The sequence below is a fragment of the Watersipora subatra genome, chromosome 11, assembly GCF_963576615.1.
Source record: "Watersipora subatra chromosome 11, tzWatSuba1.1, whole genome shotgun sequence".
Taxonomy (NCBI): Eukaryota; Metazoa; Bryozoa; class Gymnolaemata; order Cheilostomatida; family Watersiporidae; genus Watersipora; species Watersipora subatra.
In genome coordinates this window covers 43,984,748-43,996,029 of record NC_088718.1, presented here as the reverse complement: position 1 = coordinate 43,996,029, position 11,282 = coordinate 43,984,748, and the positions used below count along the sequence as shown (strand labels likewise).

General features: G+C 36.4%; 1 pseudogene; it reads right to left on the bottom strand.

Annotated features, from left to right (window-relative positions):
* Window positions 1-292: 292 nt before the first annotated feature.
* Window positions 293-1,557, bottom strand: LOC137408115 (golgin subfamily A member 6-like protein 24; annotated as a pseudogene).
* Between the last annotated feature and the right edge of the window lie 9,725 nt (window positions 1,558-11,282).

The window sequence follows — 11,282 nt, the reverse complement described above, 5'->3', positions numbered from 1 at the left end:
GTCTAGTTTGGTCTTGTTCTTGTCTAGCTTGCTCTTGTTCTTGTCTAGCTTGCCCTTGTTTTTGTTTAGCTTGCTCTTGTTCTTGTCTAGCTTGCTCCTGTTTTTGTTTAGCTTGCTCTTGTTCTTGTTTAGCTTTCTCTGGTTCTTGTCTAGCTTGCCCTTGTTTTTGTTTAGCTTGCTCTCGTTCTTGTTTAGCTTGTTCTTGTTCTTGTCTAGCTTGCTGTTGTTCTTGTCTAACTTGCTGTTGTGTTTGTCTAAATTGCTCTTATTCTTGACCAGCTTGCTCATGTTCTTATCTAGCTTGCTCTTGTTGTGGTCTAGCTTGCTCTTGTTCTTGTTTAGCTTGTTGTTGTTCATCTCTTGCTTGCTCTTGTTTTTGTCTAACTTGCTCTTTTTCTTGTCTAGCTTGCTCTTGTTCTTGGCTAGTTTGCTTTTGTTCTTGTCTAGCTTGCTTTTGTTTTTGTCTAGCTAACTCTTGTTTTTGTCTAGCTTGCTTTTGTTCTTGTCTAGATTTCTCTTGTTATTGCATAGCTTGCTCTTGTTCTTGTTTAGCTTGCTTTTGTTTGTGTCTAGCTTGCTTTTGTTCTTGTCTACCTTGCTCTTGTTCTTGTCTAGCTTTCTCTTTGTCTTGTCTAGCTTTCTCTTGTTTAGCTTGCTCTTGTTCTCGTCTAGCTTGCTTTTGTTCTTGTTGCGCTTATTCTTGTTGTTGTTTAGCTTGCTTTTGTTCTTATCTAGCTTGCTCCTGTTCTTGTCTAGCTTGCTCTTGTTCTTGTATAGCTTGCTCTTGTTTAGCTTGCTCTTGTTCTTGTCCAGCTTACTCTTGTTCTTGTCTAGCTTGCTCTTGTTCATGTCTAGCTTGCTTTTGTTCTTGTTCTTGTCTAGCTTGCTGTTGTTCTTGTCTAACTTGCTGTTGTGTTTGTCTAAATTGCTCTTGTTCTTGACCAGCCTGCTCATGTTCTTATCTAGCTTGCTCTTGTTCTTGTCCAGCTTACTCTTGTTCTTGTCTAGCTTGCTCTTGTTCTTGGCTAGTTTGCTTTTGTTCTTGTCTAGCTTGCTTTTGTTTTTGTCTAGCTAACTCTTGTTTTTGTCTAGCTTGCTTTTGTTCTTGTCTAGATTTCTCTTGTTATTGCATAGCTTGCTCTTGTTCTTGTTTAGCTTGCTTTTGTTTGTGTCTAGCTTGCTTTTGTTCTTGTCTACCTTGCTCTTGTTCTTGTCTAGCTTTCTCTTTGTCTTGTCTAGCTTTCTCTTGTTTAGCTTGCTCTTGTTCTCGTCTAGCTTGCTTTGGTTCTTGTTGCGCTTATTCTTGTTGTTGTTTAGCTTGCTTTTGTTCTTATCTAGCTTGCTCCTGTTCTTGTCTAGCTTGCTCTTGTTCTTGTATAGCTTGCTCTTGTTTAGCTTGCTCTTGTTCTTGTCCAGCTTACTCTTGTTCTTGTTTAGCTTGCTCTTGTTCATGTCTAGCTTGCTTTTGTTCTTGTTCTTGTCTAGCTTGCTGTTGTTCTTGTCTAACTTGCTGTTGTGTTTGTCTAAATTGCTCTTGTTCTTGACCAGCCTGCTCATGTTCTTATCTAGCTTGCTCTTGTTCTTGTCCAGCTTACTCTTGTTCTTGTCTAGCTTGCTCTTGTTCATGTCTAACTTTCTCTTGTTCTTGTTTAGCTTGCTCTTGTTCTTGCCCAGCTTGCTCTTGTTCTTGTTGCTTGCTCTTGTTCTTGTCTAGTTTGCTTTTGTTCTGGTCTAGGTTGCTCTTGTTCTGGTCTAGCTTGCTCCTGTTCTTGCTTAGCTTGCTCTCGTTCTTGTCTAGCTTGTTCTTGTTCTTGTCTAGCTTGCTTTTGTTCTTGTCTAGCTTGCTCTTGTTCTTGTCTACCTTGCTCTTGTTGTTGTCTAGCTAGCTATTGTTCTTGTCTAGTTTGTTGAGATTCTTTTTGCTAGAGCTGTATCAGATTAATCAGTTGGTCCATTGCCTCTGCCATTATCTGATGAACTAGTGTAAGAAAATAATTCTGTTTGATCTGTGGGCGTTAGTCTTTGTCGCCGATAGACTTCTGTTATGTTTCGCAATAACTTGATTTTAATGATGTGGTTATTTCAAAGGTTTGAAATACGGAGTCTTTTTGATGTTTGAATGACGGTAGTAATTTATTCATAGCTTGAAATAGGACTGATGAGTACAGAATTGAAGTTTGTTTATATCGCAATATGTTACTTTTATAGGTAGAAAAAGCATAAGTATTAAAAAGCTTTAATGAATGATAAAAATATAGCCTTTAGATGTTCAATAATAGAATAATAGATGTCTTTGCTTTCAAGTATCTAAACACTTAACAAAAACAAAAGTCTGACACCTAAAGCATAGAGCCTGACAGCAATGGTTTTTGTTTTAACTAATCTTTCCTCCTGACGCTGTGTGGGTAGCCACCAGAGCTTCCGCTAATAGAAGAAGAGTGTGATGGCTGATCGCCAAGACCAAAGACGAGCTAGAGAACACAGCTAATGCCGAGGCGAACAATGCTGAAAGCGGGCTAAGCCCTAACTCAGTAGAAGACACAGCTTGTGATAACACTTCTGTTTGATCGAGAATCAGCTATTGAGTCGACTTTGCCACTGAGAGGCAGAGCCAAGCCACTTACAGGAGCTATGAAAATGCTGCATGAGTGGCAAAGATCAGAGCACCTGGAAGTCTCTCATTGCGCGGTTTACCGTATGTTTATTGCATCTTGAACTGTACTCCCATATACAGTTACTGTGAAATGTATATACATATATATATTTATATATATATATATATATGTATATATTTATATACATATATATATATATATATAATATATATATACATATCCAAAAGCCTATCTATATGCGCTATCTGTCCTGCATATATATATATATATATATATATATATATATATATATATATATATATATATATATATATATATATATATATGCAGGACAGATAGCGCAGTTGGTAAGGTATCGGGACAGTGATCATTAGGTCTGAAGTTCAAACCCAAACAACGGCACCTTTCTTGTGGTCCTTAGACAAGACCCTTGCTTGTATAACATCTACAACCTCTATGATGGGTGCAATAACCAAAGCCATGCCTGCTCGGTCGTCGCCTGATCAAACTAGGTTCGCGCTGCCTGTAGCTGAACCACAAAAAGGCAAAAGCTGTTAGAAGACATTAACTTGGCACTAGAGTCAATCTCAACTGGATCGATCAGTGAGACTAATGCCTTAATCTACAGTACAGCAGCTGTTGTCTTGGAGGAGATGGGCATTAAGCCACTGCCAACAAGGCTTCAAGCCATTCCATCCTGGCAGCTGAGGCTACAATATAAGATCAAAGACTTGCGCAAGAAAGTTAGTAGGCTCAGTAAAATATGTAACCACAGCTTCGAGCGACCAAAGAGGAAAGCCACAATAGAAGCTCTAGAATCTGCGAAACAGCAGCTAGTAGCACTCTCGGCAAGACTGAAGCGGTACACCAAAGGGCGGGATGACAAGAAAATTAACAAACTGGTCATCAATAATCCATCTAAAGTGTATTCCCAGTTCAAAAGGTGAACTGCAGAGGCCAATGTCAGATCCTCCTTGATCCAGCGCTTCAAAGTTCTGGAAAGACATCTGGGAAAAAGAGACTACTCATAACACCACTGCAAATTGGCTGAAGAGACTTGAAGAGAGCCATCAACACACTGTGGCCCAGCAAGGACTCACCATCAGCGAAGTGGGCATCAAGTGCAGAGTGCAGCGTATGAAGAACTGGGCAGCACCAGGCCATGACATGATTCAAGCCTTCTGGTTGAAGAAATTGACATCACTTCACACAAGAATGGCTAGGCAGATGGAATGCCCAATGCGACAAGGTGACCATCCAGAATGGCTGACCAAAGGACAAACTGTACTTCTGATAAAAGATCCAAAGCAGGGGCTGATTTCCAAAAACTTTCGACAAATAACGTGCTTGCCCACCACCTGAAAACTGCTCACAGGAATAGCTGCGGACAAACTGGAAGAGCACATGAGTCACTATATGACCAGTGCTCAGAAAGAAATTGGGCGCAACACCCGAGGAGCCAAACGTGCGCTACTGGTGCATCAGACGGTCTGTCAAGACAGCAGGAGAAGACATACCAATCTTGTCATAGCTCGAAGTGACTACAAAAAAGCCTATGACTCAATTCCCCATAGTTGGATACTTGAGTGCCTCAATATGTACAATGTTCACCCTGTTCTTGTGGCATTCATCAATATGTCAATGACCAAATGGAAGACAGAACTGGAGGCTAATGGCAAAAGTCTGGCGAGTGTAAAAATTAAGGGAAGTATCTAACAAGGTGACTCCTTATCACCTGTTCACCTTATCACCTCTTCTTCATATGCCTAAATCATCTAAGTAATATGCTGGAGAAGACTCAATATGGGTACCAGTTTAAGAGTGGCACCATAATAAACCACCTCTTCTATATAGATGACATCAAGCTGTTGGTTAACAAAGAAAGGGACATTGATTCGATAATACACCTCACTCAGGAATACAGCAAAAACATCAAAATGAACTTTGGTATTGAGAAATTTGGAAGGCTAATTCTTAAGGAAGATCATTCTATGCTCACAGATAGCCTGAGAATGCCAAATGGTACCATCAAAGATATAGAAGAAGGGTACAAGTACTTGAGAATCATGCAAAGCAACATCAACCACGAAGTCGAGGTACGTCACAAAGCCATTTCCGAATACAAGAAACGCCTTCGGCAGGTCCTGCAGAGCCAGCTCAATGCCAAGAACCAAATCATGGCAATAAATACCTACGCACTGCCCGTAATAAGATATCCAGCAGGCATAATAAAGTGGACTGAGGAAGCTATCAAGGAAACAGATGCAGCAACTTGTAAACTGCTGATCATGCATGGAGCACTCCATCCAAAATCTGATACTACTAGATTGTATCTTGATAGGAAAGATGGCGGTAGGGGACTCAAAAGTGTACAGCAGACAGTGAAAAGGGAAGAACAAAGCATCAGAACCTATGCAGCCTCCATGGCCACTTCAGATAAGTTGCTAGCTACATTTCAATCGGCTGCTCTTACAATCGAGCTTTGCCCTGATGATGAGGAAATTGACTAGCACACGAAACCTCTACATGGTGCTTACCACCGTCAAATATCTAAGTTTGGCGATCTTCACCAGACATATATATGGCTGAACAAAGGAAACCTAACGACCAATACAGAGTCGCTAATCATGGCAGCCCAGGAGCAAGTGCTCCCAACAAGGCAACTCCAAACAAAAATCTATCACAACAGAGACGATCCTAGATGCAGACTGTGCAAAGACGCACCTGAGACCATCAAACACATCATCAGTGAATACAAGCAGCTAGCAGGAAACACATACACTGAGCGGAATAATCATGTCGCAGGTGTTGTATATGGAAGTCTATGTAATGCATATGGCCTTAATAAGCCACACCACTGGTGGGAAGCTCCTGGTAAGGTGAATGAAAATGACCGCGCTAAGATTCTCTGGGACTTCTACATCCGGACTGACAAGCATGTCCTAGCAAACTAACCGGATATAGTGGTGGTGGTGCACATGAAGAACAAGAGGGCTACAATAATAAATGTAGCACTACCCAATGACTACAATATAGCCAACAAAGAAAAAGAAAAGGTAGAGAAATATCTCCCTCTTAGAGATGAAATTGAAAAAAGCTGGGATGTAAGAACAACTGTAATCCCAGTAGTCATTGGGGCACTGGGCGCAATAACACCGGCGCATAAAATGTGGCTTGCTCAAATACCAACAGCAATCAAATCAGGCGAGTTGCAGAAAAGTGTGCTATTGGGAACAGCTAAGGTATTGAGGCGAGTGCTCAAACTCTCAGGTCTCTGGTAGGAGACCCGAGTTAGAGCAGAAATTACCACCCATACAGGTTAACCGGGGTGAGGAAACAATATTTTTTGGTGTAAAACAAATTATAGAGCAACTAAAATTTATTGCACTACAAAATGGTTTTGTATGGTTTATAGCAAAAACCATTTTGCTGTAAACCTAGAGTACTCTTTTTTTAAAGGGAGTACTTTTATACATAGTAATTTTATACATTAAGTCACCACAATAGACTAACTATAAATATATATAGAGATATATAAATATAAACATTTGTTTTGCACTGACGTGGTTTGGTTCTTGTAGAGCAAGTAGAGGAACTTGGTCAGTTTCTTTAAAGGTGATACTAATTTCAACTTAGAAATGTAGTCATAACTATTAAAATATTAAAAAGGACCACTTTTTACAACGAAACTAGTTTATTTGCAGCAGAGCAACTAATGGTTAAGAGGGCATTTTGAAAGGAGTTACTCAAAAATCTGTCCGTGTTCTAAAGGATCAGTTAATAGTTCTACTCCTAAATAGCCCTTTATGAGAACTCTGACCTACCTCTCAATATATTGATAACTCATGCCAAAAGCTTATTCCATTGTCGCTTTATTAAATATAATCAATTTTATTCTGTTGGTTTTAAATGCTCACACAACCCTTTGAGTGCTTTAGCCATTAGACGCATGTCCGGTAGCTGATTATTCACAAGTATTTGCCAAGCCTTTTATCTGGATCAATAAATATGGCCACGTATAAAATTTGAACATTTGAATTCAAAATTACAGTTATTTTCTTTTTATTCTATGAGAATAGAGAATATTAAGCTGTTAACTAAAAAACATAAAAATTTGAAAACTGAAATTAGTTAAGTGCTTTTTGCATGAAATTATCTTTCAATTAAGACTTCTGTTTGAAGTTCAATAATATGCTTCTTTTATTACATGTTCGGAGCTTTTGCCTCCAATCTGATTTGCTTGTTTGCAGTTAGTATCACCTTGCCTCTCTATTTATTAGGTCTGATGCTGAACTCACCTTCTGTAGAGAGGTATCTCTTGATCAGTAATATATCTTATTCCATGCATTGATGTACCAGATGTAAACTCTTTCCAGCTCATCTCTTTTTTCAATCTATTAGCTTCCTGAGCTGCTGTCATGTTTGCACGTTCTGCACAAATTCAAGTGAAAATCACAACATACATTTAATTATACATTATAATCTAGCTAGCTGGACAAATTCAGTTTGATTGCTCATATCGGTGTAGAACATGGATATATTTTACTATAATAAGAGCCGCATCTGTCCTCATCTGTTCGGTTGTTCAAAGACATAATAAAAGCATTCATAAAATAAATTTCACACAGAGAATCATGCGCAGCTATTTAAATTCAAGCCTGCTAGTACTGCACCACTATAGCCACTATACATCTAAGATTAAATGTGCACATAGGTACTTGTGAACATATGAATATCTCTAACCGCTAACCCCAGTTATTCAGTGGCAGAAATTAATCAGCTCAAATGATTGCTTTCCATTTTAATCAGTCCGAATTGAGAGAATGTTTCACAAGGGAATAGTTAAACGTATTTGGATTTCTAATACATGTAGAAATACAGCAAAAATTTACTTTCTTTTTTGTAATAAAATTAAAGAAATATCTGGCATTGCATGGGTAATGAGCATGTGCATAATTTATTCTTTAGTAAAACCAGCCGGACAGTGTTGCATATTGGATAAATGCCTGTCTGCACAACTGAAGGTTTCAAATTCAAATAAAGTGTACAGTAAATTTTTCATTTATAAAACATTGTTTCTATAACTAAATACACGGACAGACAGACAAACCATCAAAAGACTAACACTGAGATTTAGGTATATACTAGGTTAGTGCCTGGCAATGCCCAGATAATAAAACAATTTTATTCAACATATAACAACAGTTAACGTTCTAACTTTCAATTTTTGTATTAGGAAAAAAGTGCTTATGCGGTTAAAATATATTAGGAGAAGAAAACAAAACAACTGTAAAATTTGTCCAACTTTTTCAAGCAACTGTAGCTTTTAAAATTCATATAATGACAACAGTTTTGTTGAAGTAAATCAAGAGAAAAAATTAAAACATTTGTAGAAATATCTAAATGCAAATTTCAAATAATTGGCAAGTAATGGCTAATAAAAGTCTGTTTTGCTACGATTACATCAATAAATTATTTGATATGCAATTATATAATTATTTTTTTCAGAGTTGGCATTGTAAAGCAAAAAAGTCGTATAGAGTGGCATGAAAACCAATAAAACTATCTGATACAAACACCCCCAAGTAAAAGTCCTCAAAACTGTATACGCATATTGTACATATTAAAAATTAGTAACAAATTTATATGTTAGCCTTTTTAACTATAGTTACCTAAAGTAACTTTTGTAACCTATAAAAAATAATGTTGTTATGAAATAGTGAGAATCATATATCTCTTTGAGGCATTGTGAGAAGGATTTCAGCCAATAGCGTATAGCCATTTTTGGCGTAATCAGTACACCGACTGCCTATTTTTCATTTTGAGAGATATTGTTTTTGATATGGTATGGCGGAAAACAATATCATGCCGACATGATGAGGATGAAAAAGCATTGTGTTTTATAGATAAATGCAAAAAGTCTCATAACAGGAACATTGTAACTCATGGGTGTACTGTATTAATTAATAATTTAGCATGTACAAGTGAGAAACGAGTATACAGTATATAATGAGAGCAATGGGTATGATACGATTGGGTTAGCCTTGTGGTCACACTCGTTAGCAGGCATGCGGTTTGGATGTCATGAGTTCCAATCTAGTAGGATCTAGTACGGTGATGTTTTGTTGCTAAGACTTTATTGCTATTTCTGGACAAATGAACAATGGACGAATGACAGACGAACAGCAGATGAACAACAGACGATGAATGAAAATGACAGACGACATACAAATATTTGTATTTATACTATATATATACATATATATATACATATACATATAATATATATATATAATATATATATATATAAATATATATATATATATAATATATATAACACATAATAATTATAGTATAATATAATAATTGTAATATATAATATATTATATATACCTAATATAGACATATATATATATATATATATATAAATATTTACATACATATATATATATATATATGTACTAGGTGGATGCCCGACATTGCACTAGTAATAGAATAATTACCTGAGGAACTTTAATAACTTGCCTGGAAAGCTACTCTTTACTGAAAAAAATTGGCGTTTTGAGCCAGCTTAACAATCATTACTCACAATGGTCAATAGTGCTAGTTATTAACCTAAAGTGAATGCTTTAAGAGTGAGTATCCTAACCAATGTAATGACTATTTTCCCAGTGTATTCAATGCATATTGGTTAGTCTAATGATTAAATTTGCCACCTGTAGATCTTGAGATTCCAAGTTCATTTGCTATAACTGAAGACAGGATTTAAAAAAATACAAACACCGATGTATATATGTGTACTAGCCAAATGCCTTGCATTGCACGGGTGTTAAAAATGACTTATAGACTAGTTGCCATTGGTTAAGTCTTTAACTCAATGATTTTGATTAATTTGAATTAGTCTAATTCTTTACTATAATAACAGCTGTTTCGTCCTTCTGTCTGGGTGTTATAAACAAAACACTGCACATCACTTTGAAATCACATGGGTAGTTGCAGCAGGTTAAGCTAAGGGCACTACAAATAAGTCATGCAGATATTTGCCATGGCTTGGAATAACTGTGCTTGTAATTGTTACAAAACATGATTTCTCACTTTGCATCAGACTTCCATCTTTGTTTTTGTAGAAGTCTTGACTTGTATTTTTTGTTTCAGGAGTTCAAGTGTGTATGTATAAATCAATTGCTATTAGCTGAGTATATGACAAACAGAACAAGAAACAATTACTTAGATTTATATATAGACTAATCAAATCAACTAGATAGTTACCTTAGAAGAAAATGTTTTTGTATGGCTAGTTACATAGAGGTTAACTACTCGGAGGAAGGAACGGAAAACTCCACTAGTAACAGCACTGACACTAATACAGGCAGTAGAAGAAGATATATTTTTATATCAAGTATTTCTAATTGACAAGAAAATATACATAACCAGCTTCTGTAACAATCTACCACCTAGATGAAAACTAACAATAGAAGTGCTTTTGCTACAAACCAGTGTCAAGGTCTCTGAGCTGAAAGTTTCATGAGATGAAATGAGTCAACTTCAGCTGTCAACTCATGTGTAGGCAGTTTTATCTAGCAGATGTAGAGACAAATCAATAATAATAGTGTTGAAACCGGAAGATCCTCATTGAATTATGAAAATGATGATGGGGCTACTGATAATGATCTTGTATCAGGTAACAATGCTTTTGAAGGTGATTTTTGTTTTAATCAGTCTCATGAGAATAAGGATACCGTTATGAGTGGAAGTAAGGGTAAAAGAAAGGTTTTGAACAGTAATGCAGATCAACTAGTTAAGAGCGCAATAAAAAGTCCTAGACCTGTGAGAGATCGGTGCCCACTTCAAAAATATGAGAATCATATGAACACTAGAAGTACTTAGTTTTTTTTATGTGTATCAACATGCCCTATTTTTAATTTAACTTTGCGTATGGTTATGGTTGTATGTTAATTTTTAAATCAAAAAGTGATGTGCAATAAAATAAGGGTAGGTTTTGTATTAGTGTTTTTTTAAGTATATAATAGGTATAGCAGAAAGTTTATTGGAAGCTCTGTAAATCTCCAGTAAAGCTCAACAGATGGTCTGATTAATGTTGTTGTCTTTTATTAATCATAACACATTGTGCTGTAAAACACATTAGTAGAACATACATTGGGAGATTAGTTAAATTTATATAAATTCAAAAGCTTGATCAACCTAAAAAATTTAACTCCGACTTACAAAAATCTTTTGTTTTTTTAGAGTTGGTCTGTGCAAGTTCAATTTATTCTAGAAAAACTGACTTGCAGCCCCTTACCCAGTCTTCACTATTTTAAACTGCACAAACTTTGTATTTTGTGGTTTTCTTTAGGTTTTAGCATCACTTTGCTTCAATACAAACTTCTTAGTCATATTTTTGAGTCACAGCCCTACTAGGTGTTGAGAATTCCGTCAATTGTAGATATTACTTGTGTTAGATGTAGTGATGATCATCGCTTCGTAACGGATTACGATGTGGTTTGCTAAGTATTCACTAATATGAAAAACAGCAGACAACAAGCTAAACGTATATAGCAAAACGGACAAAGCCCATGTTTGAACTAATAAAAAAATCCTCCCAATACAATAGGTACAACACATAGCCTTGTTTAAAAAGTCAGCTTCTAGCTTGCATTGTGTATC